This window comes from Sceloporus occidentalis, unplaced genomic scaffold (assembly GCF_023333645.1).
Source record: "Sceloporus occidentalis isolate IW3139 unplaced genomic scaffold, rSceOcc1.0.p SCAF_2, whole genome shotgun sequence".
Taxonomy (NCBI): Eukaryota; Metazoa; Chordata; class Lepidosauria; order Squamata; family Phrynosomatidae; genus Sceloporus; species Sceloporus occidentalis.
In genome coordinates, this window is record NW_028316982.1 from 76,422,618 (window position 1) to 76,441,390 (window position 18,773).

General features: G+C 39.4%; 1 long non-coding RNA gene across 1 annotated transcript in view; it reads left to right on the forward strand.

The window, feature by feature from the left end:
* LOC149318571 (uncharacterized) overlaps positions 1–18,773 on the forward strand; it is a 40,974-nt gene that overhangs the window by 8,806 nt on the left and 13,395 nt on the right. The window contains exons 2-4 of the long non-coding RNA XR_016279818.1: positions 494–577; positions 1,619–1,678; positions 2,948–3,068. This is a non-coding gene — a long non-coding RNA (uncharacterized LOC149318571). The remainder of the gene's footprint in view (positions 1–493; positions 578–1,618; positions 1,679–2,947; positions 3,069–18,773) is intronic.

The window sequence follows — 18,773 nt, forward strand, 5'->3', positions numbered from 1 at the left end:
AGAAAAGAGGGGCGACTTTACAAATATTCCAAAATCCCAAACACTTCTGGTCCTGAGCATTTCAGATAAAGGAGATTCAAATTGTATAGTGATTTCCAGGGCAGTTAATAGTGATTCGTAAAATACAATTAAATGTATTGCCTTCTGACTAGGGAAATCCATGTAGAAACATACTTGCACATATTTATAGCCCCTAGATCAGGAATGGGAAATGCACATGGCATATGTCTCTCTACACTACTTTCTGTTCCCTTGGGATTTGTCCCCACCATGCTTAGGAATTTGTTATAGCAGTAAATCTGATTCTTTTGAAAGTGAAAACAGATGTGGGGGAAGTAAGTACCTTGTTTCTAAAGCTCCTCAGATACTCCTGGAAGCATTGTTAGTCCTGGAAAAAAAGTGCATGTGCTTTAGTAAAAATAAAGTTATTTTATGCTGGCTCGTTTTCAGTGGAAAGAGATGATGTTTGTCACTGTTGCAACATATTTTGTAGTTGCAGAAGTGTATGGCCCTGGCATGTTCCAGGAGAGTAAATGGACTTACAGAAACTGCCCATCACTACCCCAGATGGGTCAAGGTAAATTGTTTTTATCCATAAATGTAGCTTATTAATAATATTAATGATTAAATAGTAATCATTATCATAATAATGATTAAATAGTAATCATTATCATAATCATACGTAACAAAATGAAATAAATATTTCCAAAGCTGATAAACATTTAATCAGGAAAAAAGTAACCAGAAAAAGATGGCAAAATCAAGTCTGAATATGAACTAATGGGTGATTATGTAAGGGTTTCAATGGTATTATTTCCATCATTTGAATAATGACTTGGGAAACACTGATACAAAACTGCATTTCAGAAAAAGCAACAAAACCAGACAGATGGAAGAACAGTGAAGCTTTATGGTTTATCCAGGAATTCCCTATTGTGCCAATCAAGACCATTTCAAAAAGAATCCTTTATACCCGTGCAAATCTAAAGTGCTGTATAGTGCTGTGCCAACCTAGGGTGAAGTCAACTTTGATGATCACATAAAATGTACTTTCCCCAGTTCCAGTGCTCTCAATCATAAATGACGTTTGGTTACAAGCTCTCCTTAGATTAACTCAGGACATGAAAAATTTCTTGATAGGTAGAGAAATATACATGTATATATATTGGGAACCAGGAGATAGAAATTAGAGACGAAGCCCAAAGTCCAAACCAAAAATAACTACTTTGGAACATTTGTCATGCTTCCTAAGCAAAAATAGGTTGCTTGGAAAAGTGATCAGAACTGATCAGACATTGGCCAAATCATCATGCTGTGTTCAAGATTCAAATGGAAATGGGGGGGGGGGGAACAGATATACAATTTTTCTGGCTTCTTCTGTGAAATTGTCCAAAGTTAGAAAAAGGGGAAGAGAGAGAAATAGGGAGATTGGGGGTGGGAATTAGGGATTGACAAATTTATGTTCTAATCCTATGGCATGTTCTATCAGGGGTTCTCCAACTGCTGCATTAGTGGGAAGAACGGTAGCTTTAATAATTTTTTTGCTGCTTGGGTATGTAGAAAGAAATGTTGGAGAAAACAGATGAATATTAATATTTGTTATTTATTCTCCGCACAGAAGACTACTATTGCTCTGTGGAACTATATACAGATCATGGAAATTAGATGGAAAGTACAGGTGAATTTGAATGAGCTAAGCATGGGAATGTTAACCTTCACAGTTTTCAGACTCGCTTTCCACATAAGCTATTCATGTATTCTCTTGAAAAATGTCAGGTTTCTCACTTTGGTTACCTTTATGCTGCCTGTCATTTTCAGAAAAATGGCCCACCCATGTAACGTAACAGAGGTTGACATTTTCTGTATATTCCTAATAGAAAGGCTAGTCTTGCACAAAAGTTGCAGTTCCTAAACATCTGTAATTGGATTTCATTTTAAAGAAGCATTTATTCCTGCACATTTCTTCCAATTCTACCAAACAATTAAAAGGGTTATTGGCAGCCTCTCTCTCTCTCTCTCTCTCTCTCTCTCTCTCTCTCTCTCTCTCTCTCTCTGTGTGTGTGTGTGTGTGTGTGTGTGTTGCCAATAATATACATTTCCTCCAATTCTATGAAAGAGGGGAAAAAAGATTTAACCATTTTTGAATTGCCAATGGGAGGTACAAGTATTTGAATTTCTGAAGCTTGATTTGGGTTTAGTATCTGAGCCTGCATTGCACTACAGAAATAATGCATTTTGACACTGCTTCAACTGCTAGGGCTCAATGATAAGGAATTCTGGGACTGGTAGTTTTGTGAGCTATTTAGCCTTCTTTCTCAAAGAGTTCTGCCACAACAAACCAAATATCCCAGGATTTTATAGGATGGAGCCATGATAGTTAAAACAGTGTCAAATTGCATTAATTTCTGCAGTGCAGATTAGACTGGAGCAAAAATGGTCAGGCTCTTAATCAACTGAAACTGAAGCAAAGTCTGAATCAAATTATGTGATTAGCATAGATTTCTAATAGGAGTCCTGATTTACCGAGAGTTGAAATATTAATGAAGATACTTTGCTCTCTTTTGGGGATGAAGACTATACTTTTATGCATAAAACAGACACTGACTATTTATTTTATTTATTTAGTTGACTAACTTTATTTATTATACTTATATAATTACACTGTGAATTCTTGGGTTAGTTTACACAACACTGAATTGCAGTATAAAAATCTATCAAAAATTAAAACACGATTAAATGGAGTACTAAACTTAATGTACTTTCTAATGATGATGAGCTGTTTTGTCTGGAGTAGATTAGGACACCATATCTTTTCATAATAGACACAGGTCTAACTTAGCTCATGTTTGGCCCCACTCAGGCTGCAGGGCACTTTGTGGAACATGTTTTCTGTGCTGAATGGGATGATGCTCTTCCTGGAACTTTCTATAATTCTGTTTTTATGAAGAGTCACTGTCTGGTGGGATTTAGACTTGCTGAGCCTCAGCACCTGCAGGAATGGAAAGCAGATTCAGAAGACCTGACAAAGAAGCTGATGGATCTTGAGAATGTTTCTGTCACCATAGCAGGTAATTCTATCAAAGACTTGGTTGATCTCTGACATGGTAACTAGAATGGTATTCATGGAAAATTCAGCCCCAAATAAACAAGGACCACACCCTATTTGAAGGTCCTGTGTGGAGAGAAGTTAAATCTCTAGTCTCTGTTGTAAAAACAAACAAACCACCATGTCATTCAAGGAACAGTGGGGTCAGGGGTCTTTCACACCTTTGCTCATGAGAAGAGAATTCAGACCATGTGCCAATCTATTGTGAACAATATGTCCAGACAAAGTTGCTTGGATGCATTATGACTTGCTTGCTATATACTGTATATTGATACAAACCCAGTGGATATGACCTTTCCTTCTCCAGTGATAATGTACAGCATGAAGATCTTTGGAGGAGGTGAAATAGATCATAGCATTTGCTGGATCATTGCTGTTCTGGGATCATTAAAAGGGCCAAGGGGATTGGCTAAGTGGGTATGGCAAACCCCTCTTCACAACAAAACAGTGTTCCTGTCTGCCTAAAATATGCATCTCACCATATTGGATAATTAACAGCCAGTTTTCAATATTCCATTTTTGGGAAAGAAATTATAATGAGTGGCAGGCACCCAGCTCTAGGGGTTTCTGGGTGAGATTTGTTATCTAGATTGTAGATCCATAATCCTCCATCATAGGCTGTCATTCTGCTTCAATCTACCTAGACCATGGTATCCTTCTAGGCCACTCCACTGTGGTGGAACATGGAGGATCAATATAATGGTTCTATTCCTTCCTAGAAGGGCAAACCTAGAAAATAGTGCTTGGGGATTTCTAGTCAAAGCTTTGACCATTGATCTGTGAATTTTTTTTTATTTAACACGTAAAGAAACCTCTGCTACTTAATGCACATAAAAACCATTGGGAGAAATGTTCAGGGGTTAGAGAGATGACACCCAACTCTTTTTCCTTTCCATCCAGGGAAGCTGTTTTGATTCTAAACCAGTGCTTGTCATAAGTGGTGGATTGCATGGGCATAAACAAATGCTTATACTCATACGTATTCTTATCTGTGTCTGTTTTAATTGTTGTATGGTGCCTTGTGAACCTGTTCTTTGGGGGAATGTGGCATCCACATCTGCATCCATATATTCATAATTAGTTTTCTTGATAGTCCTTCATAACTACAATGTTCATTCTGCAGGGCACAGTATTAGTTATAATGTAAAATTCTGTAGAAATCTCCCTATTATGACATAATTTTAATTTATGCCTTCTTTATAAATGATCTCCATTGTAATTGTTTCTACTACATTCATGTATTTGGGAAAGTATGCTGATTTTTCAGCACTCCTTGGAAAGAAGATTCACCCATTCATTCACATTGTCCTCCTTTACTCACTTTCAGTTGCCTTTATATTCTCTTATCTTATGTTTGCCCATCACCAAATCTAATTGGCTCTGTAGCTTTGTGACATCATTCAGTGAGGAAGCTCATTCATACATCTGATCAATGTCACTTACCCTCCATGGCATCATACGATATTTTCAGATAGTCTGAAAATAAGCAGTATAGGGCTTTATAGGTCATGACCAGCACTTTGAATTCTGCCCAGAAATGAATTGGTACTCCATAAAATTTTACAATTTTTACAAGGAAGTTATATATTCCTTATGACTGGCCCCAGTTAGCATTCTGGCTGCAGCATTTTGGATTCACTGAAGTTTCTGAACAGCTTCCAAAGGTAGCTTCACATAGAGTGCATTACAATAGTTCAAATGGAATGTAATCAGTGTTACCATAGTCAGATATGACATCTCAGGGCAAATGCACTCCTGGTCACTGCCAAACTCTGGGCTTCTAGGTTCAGAGGTGAGTCTAGGAGAATACCCAAGCCACGAGCCTGTGATTTTATGGGGAATGTAAACCCATCCAGCACAGACAGAGTCCCTATTTCCTCATGTACCTTTCAGCTAACTGAAATCCACATACTCCAGAACCTTGCCCAAAAATGGAATGTTAGAGACCGATCAATAATTATTCAGAATGATGGGATCCAGTGAGGCTTTTTTCATAACAACCTCACCAAATTTAACCTTTTAAGCTCTGTATTTTCCTGATAGTGGTAACCAGCAAAGATATGAAATTTATTATGCATCACACATTGTACAAGTAGTTTCATATCAGTACTATATGCCAAAGAGGGCAGAGGAAATATGGCCCATATGAAGTGGTTAAGTTTCAACTGCTATCAGCTCCAGGTAGCATGGCCAACGGTTAGGCATGATGGGAGTTGTAACCCAGCATCCAGCAAGTTCTCTGCTTCTTCTCTCCTATGAATTTGGTAATTTTAAATAATTTAACCAATATTTTTATTTAATGTTAAGTTTAAGCCTGGATGGGAATTCCACTCATTTTAGACAAGTAAACAAATATGATTTTCTCCCTAGAAATAATTTGCTATAACCATTAGTAAGATTTAAAAGGGAAGTGTATATTTTATGACGGCTCAAACCAAGAGCACTTTAGATGCTCCATTCCCAATGCAGGCAGTTTTATTACTGCTGATCACTACAATTAGTTGGTGTTGTAAGAACACTGCAAAGCAGGAAATTTACAAAGGTGTATTATTTTGCTAATGCATGATTTGTTCAGAATAACAATAGCGGCCTTAAGATCTGCTGGAAGACTGCAAAATGTAGTGCACATTAGTCACCTAATTAGTGTAAAGTGCTAGAGGAAACACAATTCCACTATTATGATTTTTATATCAGAGATTGTTTTATTTCAGCTATTCATTTTATTGGATGGTAAGGGTAAGTAGAATAAATATTGCACTATATATTTGCATGTCCATATATAATGTTGTGTTACTAATGAAGACACAGATTGGCAGAAATATATTGTTGGAAACAGGACCTTGAAACTATTCTGTTCATTTCCTCACTTACTAAAGTGCCTGAATGTCTTGCAACATTTAGTCTGCCATATGATAATGGAATGTTTTTATATAGACTCATCTGCTTATTGCTGTAAATGACAGTATAGGCTGACATCCTGTTAATGACTTGGTCCAACTTATATTGTTCTAGTCCATGTTTTTGTTCATTGCAGATGTTGGAATGCTTTACTGTGCAAACACCAACCCCCTTCCCTGTAAAACACACCCTTTAAATGACTCAGACCATTCAAGAAAGCCATTTCCATATCAGTGGAGAGCAGTGGATGAGTGGCAACACATCCAGCTGCTTTCCATAACTGGGTTTGCTGTGAGGTCGTCATTGGGGGACCTCCTGAGTACATCCCTGTGGATGTGGCTGTGGATGTGGCTGTGGATGCTTGTTGCAGCATGCCGAGCTATAAGAAGACATATGGACATATTTCGATCAATCCTCCCACTCTCCTACTTCATGGAAATAGGTGAGGTGGGCGTGGGAGATGGCAGTGCTTAAAAGCTGGCTATTAGTGATAGCACTGGGAGACATAGCTACAGGGCCAGAGCTATGTGTTAGATGTACTTCTTCTGATGCTGGATCTCCTAGTTTCAAACTGGCAATGCAGAACACACAGGTGGACATACACTTCAGGTGAAGTCTGAATCCAGAACCAAAGTAAGTCTTCACACTTTAAAGACATCCCTTGCATACACAAACCTGCACTTATCCTTTTGAAATGCAGCTGGTTATTCTCTTAAGGAAAGGTCTACCATATAACATTTTCATAAGCATAATCCCAAATGTATGTACAGGTGAGTTTGTGTGTGTGTGAATCCATTCCATTCAGACAATTAAGACTCCTTTTGCACAAATATTTGTTCGAAATTTGGCAGGAATCATCCCCTCAAAAGAGGTAATTCTGCCTGCAATATTTCACCTAATCCTGCCAAGAAACGTTTATTTTTTTTAAATTCTTCCTTTTTTACAATTCAAATCATCTTATTATTATTATTATTTTTAGCTTAGTACAAAAATCCTAGCACCATTTTCCTGAAAATTGTCAGGCTTCATCCATTCACAATGGTTATTTTTGGGAAAGTTACATTCATTTTTTAATTTTTCATATTAGGGAGCGATGAGACACAGGAAATCTTGGATTTCAGAAACAAGGCTCAGATGTGGATCTGAAGTTAAGTGAGGCCTGGTACATACCTCTTGGTAAGTCTGGAGCGGCGGTGGCTTTTTTTCCTCTACAGGGAAGCCCCAGCTGCCAAACCACATGGCTTCCCTGTGGAGAAAAAAATAATCTGCAAAAAGTGGGTTCTTTCCCCCCGCGCTAGTTATGTCCTGACATGTGGATGCTATGCATCTGTTACATCATAATGGGGATGCCAATGTACACAAAGCGCTGCCATTATTGTGCCGCCAGTACTAGCCTGGCGTGAACACGACGCTTTAGTGCCGTGTGTACTGCACCAGAGTCATACCCAAAATGATCTCAGGTAAAGTAACATGCTTTGGATCTCTGGATCTTGTTTTAAGTGAATACCCCTACTGCTTTCAAGAGACAGAGATTCCAAATGTCCTGTGTCTGTGAACAACTATCTGTGTAAAACATCTTTAAAAGTTTCCTGGCTTTTAGGAATATCATCCCATTTGACAGTCCTCGGGAGGGTTGCCAGGTTGAATGTGGAATTGTCCTCCTATAGCTTTAATCATTCTATCATAAACAGATCTTGGATTAGGAAGCAGTATCATAAAGTTATGTCAGGTGGAAACTTCAGCATGTCTCTCCCTTCAGCAACCTAAACCCACCTTTAGCTGCTGAAACCACACTAAAACAGCTATATACTACCTGGTGGAAAGCAGGGAGAGGGGCACAGAGAAGCACCGAGCTCTTTTCCTATAGCTGGATGTATAGCATGAAGGTGAGGCAGCAGATGTATGGATAAAAGCAACAATCTTCATGCATATCTTTCACCAATATTACTCTAATCTTTGTCTCACTAACTTCATAACAGTCAGCAACCTTGAAAACCAGGGTCTGGTTGGGCTCCAGTTCACAAGAAAGCAGGATGGTATACCCCAGGACTATGATGGATCTACTTGGATCCCTGATGGATCCTGGGGAATTTCCTGTCACTTTAGCAGTTAATTCTGTTGAGGCCCTGGTTGACTCCTACAATGGGGAAATGGCTAGTGTGGTGGACACAATGGCTCCTGAGCATTCCCTATTATGGAGTGGTGCCAAACCATTTCCCTGGTTTTCTAGGTAGCTGGCACTGATGAAGTGAGTGAGACAGAGAGTAGAGTGATGTTAGTAGAAGACTTGGAGTGAGCCTGACGGAATATGGACTATAGCAATCCTATTCTGTGTAGAGTAGCAGGCCTACTCTACACAGGTAGCAAAAGAAAAAAAGAGAGAGAGTGATGTACATTATATTCTGGCCCTTGAGGGGATAGCACAGATTACTCAACAGTCCACTGTAAAGAATTTAGATGTCTCTTTGCAGATAAAGGAGCTCAGATCCATTCTGACTTGGATGCCATGGTTGATATATTTCTACTGAATGTAACTTTGGCCCCGGCTTGTGCAGTAATAATGGATTCATTTTAATTTGTACATTCTGAGGATGAGGACAGGCACCTTGGAGAAGTGAGAGCCACCACATGTCTGCTAAACCCTTGTCCTTCTCGGCTCAGTAAAAGGACTATCTGAATGAGTGAAGGGTGGGCTCCACTAAGCATAAGGGAGTCAACTGTGAGGTTTTTCTTGAAAAAAAACCTTCCCTAGATCCCTCTGTAATGGATAATGGAAAGTGTCCAACTTTTCATTTGTGGGCAAGTAATAGAACATGTGGTGGCCTCCATTTCTATCTGGTTTCATGCTTGGTAATGGGACAGAGATGGCTTTGATTGCCTTGGTGTATGACTTTTTCCAGGAACTGGACAGGGTAATATGTCCATGTTGGTTCTACTGGACTACTTGTTGGCTTTCAGTACCAGTAACCATGGTGTCCCCTTGAAATGCCTGTCAGGGATAGGATTTGGCAGCATTATTTCTATTATCCTTCCTGGAGCATTATTTCTATTATCCTTCCTGGAGCATTATTTCTCTATCCCTTCCTGGAGGGATGAGCCAGAAGGTAGTGTTGGGGTATTCTTCTGTGACTCATTGACCACTGGTCTATGGGGTGTCTCAGGGCTGTGTTATGTCCTCCATACTATTCAACATCTACATCAGGGATACCCTAACTATGGTCCTCCAAGAGTTTTGGACTTCAGCTCCTAAAGCCCCAGCCAGATTGGTGAACAGTAAGAATTCTGGGAGCTGAAGTCCAAAACATATGGAGGACCAAAGTTTAGAGATCACTGATCTATATGAAACCACTGGGAGAGGTCATCTGGAGATTTGGGGTTTGGTGCTACCACTGTGCTGTTGACACTCAACTCTATTTCTACTTTCTATCAAACTCCAAGGCAGCTCTTTCTGTTCTAAACCAGTATTTTGTATCAATCATGGATTGGGTGAGGGCATATAAATTGAAACTCAACATAGGAAATTCCCAGCTTGATGTTTCTGGAGTCCCTTGTGATTGATGCATTGAGCAAAAGCTTCTAATTTTCCATCTGTACCAAATATGCTTCAGTTCTGCAGCTGTACCAATTATTCTGTGAATCTGACGGCTATATATAAAAGGGAAGAAAACAGAGAAATGGGACTGTGCTACTGAAGAATTGTAGTATTCCAGATAAAGAAAAAAACATGATGGAATTACTAATGACATTAAAGAGCAGGTGCCCTATGAGCTTAGCAATTTCACTGAGAGAAAAGGGGGGGGGGGAGATTTCATAGCAATGCTGTAGCTGTAGAAGAGAGCTCTAGGCAGTGCCAGAGGTATAACACAAAATGTCAATTCAAAATCCATCACAGCATTATGATAAATAGGGACCCTCTGGGTAATTTTTTTTTGGCTGGCTCCAGATCAGTACTGAAAACCTTGGTTTTCCTGATGGAATGATGATTTACTTTAAATGGCTCATCTATTAGATAATTCAAAATTTCTTGTCTTTTTCTTCAATACCTGTCAAGAAGAATAGAAACAAACAGTGCATACTTAATTTAAATTTTAATTTCTTTAAAAATAAAAACACAACACTCATTATTTCCCTAATGAACTTTTTGAATTAGGAGAGGATAAGCAAAAGCAATTCATTTCAGCAGAGTCTTATCTGGATTTTTTTTAAAAAAAATGCAGACAGTTTATGAGTTCTCCAGAATTTCTCTTCCGTTCCTGCTCTCACCCAACAAAGGACTTTATTTGTGTGTCTATTTTAATGCTCTCCCTCACCATTTGCTGTAGTGAAATATTTCTTTGATGCAAGGATCTTAATAGTCAGCGGTATCCATCAAAAATCTCATTGTAAACAATACTATATGATTCCCATATAGCCATATTGTCACATTAGCAGTATAAACCAGAATTTCTAGTTCTTAATTGTATTTAAGCAATAATAACTGTATTAATTAACTCAGTGGCACTGTCGTGTTCTAGCTTTTTCATGTAGCTACATCTGGGGTTTATTTTTGACCCATTGATTGCCCCCCCCCTTTTTTTGTGGAAGAAAGTGAAGATGGCAAAGTGATCATCCAACACACCGAGCACCTCTTAGTATCTCTGGCTTTGCTTCGCGAACGAAGAGCTCTTGGATTAATGTTACTCAAAGAAAGCAGGAGGAATGGGGCAACAATCCCCATCAAGTATGCCAGCATTATTTTGATTGTTGGGGAAATAAACTTCTGCAAGAGGCTGGGTAAACTTTAGGATTGTTTGCATCTTTATATGCCAGTAATAACTAAGGAGAACTCTGAGTTTAGGTGAATTAAGAAAGTTTTATTAGAAAAATGCAGAGTGCAATCACACACACACAATAGCAACTAAAAGAAACACAGCATTCAGCATAAACCAAATTGGGAATATGGAAACAGGGTAAAGGAGTTTGAGGTGCTTTCATGGGGGTGATAATTACCTGTCCAATGAATAGGCCACAAAAAGCTGGAGTGGCTCAGACTGGGAGGTTTGAAGGCAGCACAGTTTCATTCAAGGAGGGCAACCTGAGACAACTGTATGTGTACTTGAGGGTGCAGAGAAAGCTGGAGCAGCTCAGACTGAGGGTGACTCAGAACATACACAGAGTGCAGAGATGTATACCAGCTGTGTGCACAGAGGCAAAGTTTCTAAGACCCATACTTATAACTAAAATCTAGCCCCAAGCTGTGGACTATCTTGTCAGGCAGCAAAGGATGCTAGCCTGTCAGGGAGCAAAGGATGGGTGTTCTTGCCCAAGAATTGACAATGTGATTCTAGACTGGATGATGGCTTTAAGTGTGACAAAACCAACAATTCGATCAGGATATCTCTAGGTTGGTTGGACTGGGAACATAACAGGAGGTAGGCAGAGAGGTAAACTTTCTGCTTTGGGTGTAAGGAGATCCTCTGTCTTGGGGAAAAGGAAGACTCACTTAGTACATCCATTTAGATTTGATTGCTTTGTTACCTGGCTGTGCGCATGCTTTGGATCATGATGCTTTTCACCTGGGAACTTAACATAGTGTTCCTGATCTCTCAAGAACATGCTGTCTCCAGATAGGATATATGAAATATGGGAATCCCACAATACAGTGCAGGGTTCCCCCCATAATCATGGCAACTAAATAGTTACCACAGTTGGTTGTGTTGATTAGGACACCTAATCAACATTACTTAATCACTTCCTCACTATGGAAAAGAACAATTATGAATATTCTTTAAATCCCTTTTCCAGGGCTGATAAGAGGATGGGATCAAGGAGGCAGCTGGGTAGGATGGGTCAAGGATAGAGAAAGGTAAGTCACAGTGATATGGAGTTCAACCATTCACAGTTTGGTGGAGAGATCACCAATCACTTGTTTGTAGGCGTTGGTGAAGCTATCCATGCTGCAGGGCTGACCCAAGTTATTTGTTCTGTCCGAGGCAAAGCAACAAACGTCAGCCACCAACTTCCCAAGTCAAAGTGAATAGTACCTCAATCAGCCAATAATTTTTGGTTCAATGGGCTTAAGTCAGGATCCTCTCTGGCATGATTATGCTGATGGAAGAAATGAGAACAGTGATGGAGATGAGGGCTGTAATAAGAAGAAGAAAAAAGAATGAAGCAGTAGCAATGAGAGAAGAAGGTGGTTGGCTTTGAGCAGTCTATTTCCTGTACGCCTTGGGGCAGCTCAGAGTTGGCAGCCTTCTCTTCCCATTAAGGTCACATCCTCCTTTTACAAATGGCAAGAAAGTCAACACTGTTTGCATAATGATGTGTGCCACTGTAGGAACCTGGCTTCAGAATCCCACAAGCACCTCTCTGCCATCCTTGGTGGTAAAAGTACAAGAAAAACAAATAATTTCCTGCCCTGCCATGGCATCTCCAATGCCTGGGGTGACTGTCACCTTCTGATTAATGGAAGGGCAGATGTTGCCGCTAAGGTATCACAATCTGGATTCCTCTTTGTATCATTTTGCACACAACTACATAGGGATTTGGGGATCAAATCCTACAAAAGCAGTCAAATTGATTTGGTTATTTATTTGGTTATATACACCCCCCTCCTCCAATGAATTCAAGGTGACATTTATGGCTCTCCTCCTCCATGCTTTATCCTCACAATAATCCTGTCAGGTAGATCAAGATGGAGAGAGGGAGGGATGGAAGGAGTGGCCTAAGGTCACTCACTGAGTTTCCTGGCTTCATGGGAACTTGAGCCCAGATCATTCATGCACCCTAATTTAGCATTCTAAGCACTATACCACACTTCAGTTTTCTTGTACGGAAGAATTATTCTGTGCAGAACTCAGCAGCTACTCATGCATCTTAGGCATTGTGACATCTCCCATGCCTCTTAGATATCCCTTGTCCTTTAATGTGCATATGTGTGGGTCCGTACAGTGTAGTTATACAATGTAATATCATTTTAAGACACAAGGTGGCCCCAAGCACATACTCTCAAAGCCTCATAAATTCGCAGTGTGTTAGCTGACATAATTTCTTTAAATGAGTAGTCAGTGCTAAAGTAGCATTGATATTTTAATGAACAGAATGGCCATCTAATTAGGCACTGACAACAGACAATTGTAGCTGGCTATACAATAACCAAATAGGAGAGCAAACCATTCAGGTTAAGATAATTGCATAAAGTAATTAAGATGTGGATGATTACATCAAAGTGACTGAGGTTTACAAGTTCTCTGATTTCTTGTGTCTCTCATCTCTTTAAAACAGATCTGTCTCAGTAGCCCTTCACCAGCTTCTCAAGCTTGCCATGCGCAGCATAGACACTCTCTGCCCAGAGTTGGAAAGAAACTAGTTACAAATAAGAATTTACTTGTCATTTTCCCTGTAATGAAGACATTTTTCTTCATGATTTTTGTGAAATAAATACAGTGGGCCCTTGGTATCTGCTGGGGTTTGGTTCCAGGACCCCCGGTGGATACCAAAATCTGTGTATGTTCAAGTCCCACTAAATATAATGCCTCAGCAAAATGGTGTCCCTTATATAAAAGGGCAAAATCAAGGTTTGGGTATGTGAATTTGGATATTTTTAAAGTATTTTCAAGATGTGGATGTATGAATCCGTGGATAAAAAAATCCATGGATAAGGACGGCTGACTGTATTTGGGCCATCCTGTGACTGTGTAGAACATTTAGAACATTCTAGTCAGGTGAGAGTCTTTTGGTGAATGTCCTGCCCTCTCTACTGGGTATATCAATGGTATTTCCTTCCAGTGTCCCCCAGTTTCTTCTCATCCAGCTCTCTGAGGGCTGGAGCAGATGGGCAGGAAAAAGCGGCTCCATCCTGCCTTTTGAAAAGTGGGTCAAAACCATGCTGTCTGCATGGCCCGCTCCCAAGGCGGATTGAATACATGTGGCCCAATTTTAAGGTAATTTTTTGTCACCTCCCCACCTTTCATGCACACTATTGTACAAACACAATGCCTGCAACTTCCAAGTACCTCTCATGTCTGCCCAGATGCCATTCCATTGGATGGCTGCCCCTTTGAGCATCACATAGTTGTACGTGCAATGCTTTGCCAGTACAGGCATTGGTTCATCAGTGTGCATGTGATATATTGGCAAAGCACAACCTTGGAGGCCCCCCCATACATTCCCCTTCATTCACTCCATGCCCCCCTGTTATTCTGTCTGGTTTGTGTATGTTGTAATTGCATCCATTGGAGTTGTTGCATTTTCATTTTTTGGCTTTGGGGCCAAGTCCAAACAGTCTGGAAGGTGTGTGTATGAGGCTGAGGGAGGTGAAGAGACATTCTCCTCCTCCCTGACAGAGTAGAGGGGTCTCCCCATTCCTAGCCAAGCTGAAAGATAGGGGTGTATTCTGAAGACTAGGGTTTGAATCATGGCTTGGGCATGTAAACAGTCTCTCAGCCTCAGAAGGTTGGGTTGGGTTGGGCAAGTCACAGCCTCAGCCTCAGAGGATGTCAGTGGTAAACCTCCTCTGAAGGAACTTGCCAGGAGAACCCCATGATAAGTTTGCCTTAGGGTTGCTATAGGTTGGAAATGACTTGAAGGCACACAACAACAACAAATGGTGTCATATGGGAGGAGATCCATGGGGGCGGGGGGTTACCATGAGTTACCACACCGGGTGACACCAAGCCTAGTGATGCCACTGCTCCAAGGGCATGTGTTCCACTGTCAAACAGCTCTTACTGTCAGGATGTTCTTTCTAATGTTGAGGTGGAATCCCTTTTCCTATAGTTTGAATCTATACCTCCAGGTCTTATTCTCTGAAGCAGCAGAAAATAAGCTTGCTCCGTCCTTCAAATACTTAAACAGGGCTATCATATCACCTCTTAACTTTCTCTTCTTCAGAGTAAATATACCCAGCTCCCTAAATCTCTCCTCATAAGGCATGTTTTCCAGACCCTTCATCATTTTGGTTGGCCTTCTCTGGACATGCTCCAGCTTGCCAAAATCCTTTTTTAAAAAATTCAAATCAAATTTGATTATCTATGTGAAGAACTAAGCTGCTCAGCTTATATTTTTCCCATTGTGTTTGCTCAAACAAGTCTTCAACATTTCAATGACATTATGAATAATTATAGTTGCACGAAAGGTGACTTGTTTTAAAGATTGGATATTTAAAAACCAAGGTGCCTTGGAGAGTTGGGGAGTTGACTTGAGCTTGCAGTGGACAACACTAATTTTATATAACATTTATTACACTGTGTATAAAAATATTGGAGAGTTAAAGGCAGTATTATAGAGTACACAAATTAATTCATGTTTTTTGGTTTTTTTTTTTTTTTTTTTTGTCACTGTTGTATTGCTAGTCGTCTGGGACCATCCTGTTGTATATACATTCAGCTGTCATTGTCTTGGTACATATTCTACATTCATTCATTAGTGGGATTTTGTTATTTTTTATTTTCACTCTTTGGTTAAATTAGCTTGGAGACTTTTTCTTGCCAATCAAGCAGAATTATGGAAAAAACAAACTCTAGTTCTGATTTAAGCAATACCCATGTAATCAATATATATAGGTTACTCTGCAAATGTTATGGCAACGTGAGATAGTTGCCATGAAAGGAAATAGCAACATTTATTAAGTCAGTTCCTACAACTTCTTTTATCAGGGGTTTCAGGTTTCCTTCCAAAAATAAGCTAAGGGTCATTGGCATCTTAACTGGAACACTATGGTTACTACTATTGCCATTTCTTACTAATAGATGTTAAAACAGAAACAACATCCAGAGGTGTAATGAGGACTGTGCAGGAGAAACCTGACCCTTTTAGGGTTGAAGAATGGAGGCATTAGTGATTTGAAGACAGCAGCTTATTTAATTACACAGTACTAGTCCAAATGTTAACATAAAAACTGAACAATTGGGCACTAAAGCACACAAGCACTACTAATTATAACAGTTTTTGAAAGGCTACCCAGCAACAATGTACAACAACATATAACAAATCTTAAGAGTAAACTGGATATATATCATTAAGTCATTAAGTCATTAATGGATATATATTATTAAGTCATTATAAGTCATTAAGCAATAATGGAAAATTGCTAAGGAAGCACCAAGGTAAACTATTTATGTTGAACTTTCCCCTTACATTTCATATTGTTATTGTTATTACTAGAAACTGCCAGTTAGTTAATGACAAGGTCAAAATTCTCTTTAAATGCTCAACTTGCTTTTTCCTGAGATTCCTAATAATTTTTCTGCTTCTAAAACTTTTTCCTTAACCATGGCTCTACCTTTGTTGTTGTTGTGGTTGTAATCCAACACCTAAGCCACTACATCATTCTGGATCTACCTTACTTTGTTTTTATTGTTACTTCCTGAACTGTATTTTCAATTGCCATATGAAAGGTGGCCATTCAGAATATTACCAGAGTGACAATTCAGACTCTCCTTCATTTCAAAGCCTATGTTCCAGGAGCTCAAGCATTGCTTGAATTACAAGGGATGGTTTATATGTATAAATTAATTGCATGTTTGGGAGGTCTTAACAAAATGCAGAATCTCTGTCCCCAAGTCTTCTCAGTGTTAGTCAAATCATGCTATCCCCCTTAACTTTCTGAAGTTAAGAGTTATGGGAGAAGGTACAAAAGATGAGTGGGTCCAAAGGCTGGCAAATAGTTGGGTTGAACAGACGGTTGATGGTGCAGTGTAGTGTGTTTGCCTAAGCTGGTAGTCTCTTTCAAGAACATATTGCTGATTGTTGTAGTAAAAAGTGAACTAGTGAGGGTTTTTTTTTAAAAGCACAGGGGGCACAGGGCTGGTATTCTGGTGCCATCTGGTTTATAGGGGTTTTTTTTGTTGTTACAAGTTTCCAGTTTGCACTGATAAAATCCTGTTTGAACTGCTCTCTGGTTCACATATCCTCCATCTGTCCTGTTCAGCATCGACATTCTGATTGATTCTTCGTCATCTTACTTTTTCAGCTGCTTTTTGTCTTCTGATTTTTGTAAACTCCAGCCATTTTGTGGGAATTCCTTCTGAGCTTTGGGATGAATTAACTTTTTGGAGGGTGAGAAAATGGAAAATACCTCTTCCCCCCTTTATCCCGAGCTTATTTCCACTGGAGTAAACTGAGTTCAAAGTGCAAAAGTAGTTTTCACTCAATTAACTCAGCAGAGGGAAAGAAAAGAAGAGAGAGAATCTTTCTTTCCCAGTAGGCTGAGGCAAAAAGAAGCCGCTTAGGCTCTTCTAGGGAGTTTATCAAATGGGAGGAATTTCTCTTAAATTTGAACGAAAAGAAAGTGGGGCCAGAAGGCATTCACTTAAAGTTGCTAGTTTTGCACAATTACGTGAATATGCATTGCATTCGAACTGGCTCCCCATTGCCCGAAAATAGCATGCCATTGCCTGAATTTGCATGTGGCAGTTTATCACGCAATAATGTGAAATCCCATAATTGCACTCGGACTGGCTTCCCATTGCCCGAATTTGCGTGTGGTGGTCTATCACGCAATAACGTTAAACCCCATGATTGCGTTCAGATTGCCATTGGATTATACTTCCAATTCCCCTTGTCTGATAAACTCCTAGGTTGTGTGCTCTTCTTTTTGCTATCTTGACACACACTGATGTTGCTTGGCCAAAATTATCCCAGTTTTCATCTGTGAAATACTGAAGGGTATGGAGTCATGCTACATTTAATACCTTTTTAAGGGGGGGAGGGTACCAGGGATTTGATATGTTGTATATTTTTAACTTGTTACCTGCCCCGATTGTTCTCAGAGGGGCAGGATACAAATAAATATTATTATTATTATTATTATTATTATTATTATTATTATTATTATTATTATTATGACCAGGGAGTCAATGTCTGATCATAGAGCCCCTACTTAAGCTCTCTGATACCTCACACTATAATTTTGTTATTTGTTATATGTAACTACATGCACTGTATTTGTGATTCTAATACTCCATATTTACTTATAAGTGAGAGAGGGCTTTTGGAAATATTTTCTTTATGCTGGGGTGTGTGTGCATGTGTGTTTATACTGCAGAGAATTAGACTATGGCCAGAACTGTATTATAATAAATTACATTACAGTCTGTATTGTGTAATGCCTGAAAACCTAAAAAGAAGAAACTACTTGTTTGTTGCCAAATTTACAATTCGGATAGACAAAAGTGCCTGGAATTATGTACAAAGTTTGTTTTTCAAACAAACAAATAAATAACAAAATGATTTTTTTTAGATTTTAGGTGTCAAGGCATGCATTCTTTCCCCTGGAATTTCTTTGTAATTCCAAAATTAATGGACTGTCTCACAGTTGCATAGACCATGGAGAATCTGAATGATATGATTACTGCCTGTTCCTACTGTAATAAAGCACAGGGCTCTCTCTTCTGATTTATCAGATATCTTCTGACTTTGGGGAGTTGCTTTTCTCTTGTGGCTTCTGTAAGACCACAGGTAATGCATTCATGTAGAACAATGTATGGAGTCCCCAAGTCCCAATGTTACAAAAAGAATACATCTGTGAAATACTTTTGATCCACCAAGCTGAGCGAGTGGCAGCACATATTCCAAATAGCCTTTTCTTTCTCTTGTCCCATAGGGGAAAAAACAACCTTTAAAAATGATTCTAGCTTTCTACAGACACATGGCAGCAACTTCAAAGGTTAGGCTGGGAATACTTGTGTCATCCTGTCTCAGAGGGATAGAGTGATGTATTCACCAGCTGTAGGAGGCAAGTTTTCCCATTGCCTTATTATCTTCTTTTTCTGTATCATCCAAAGCT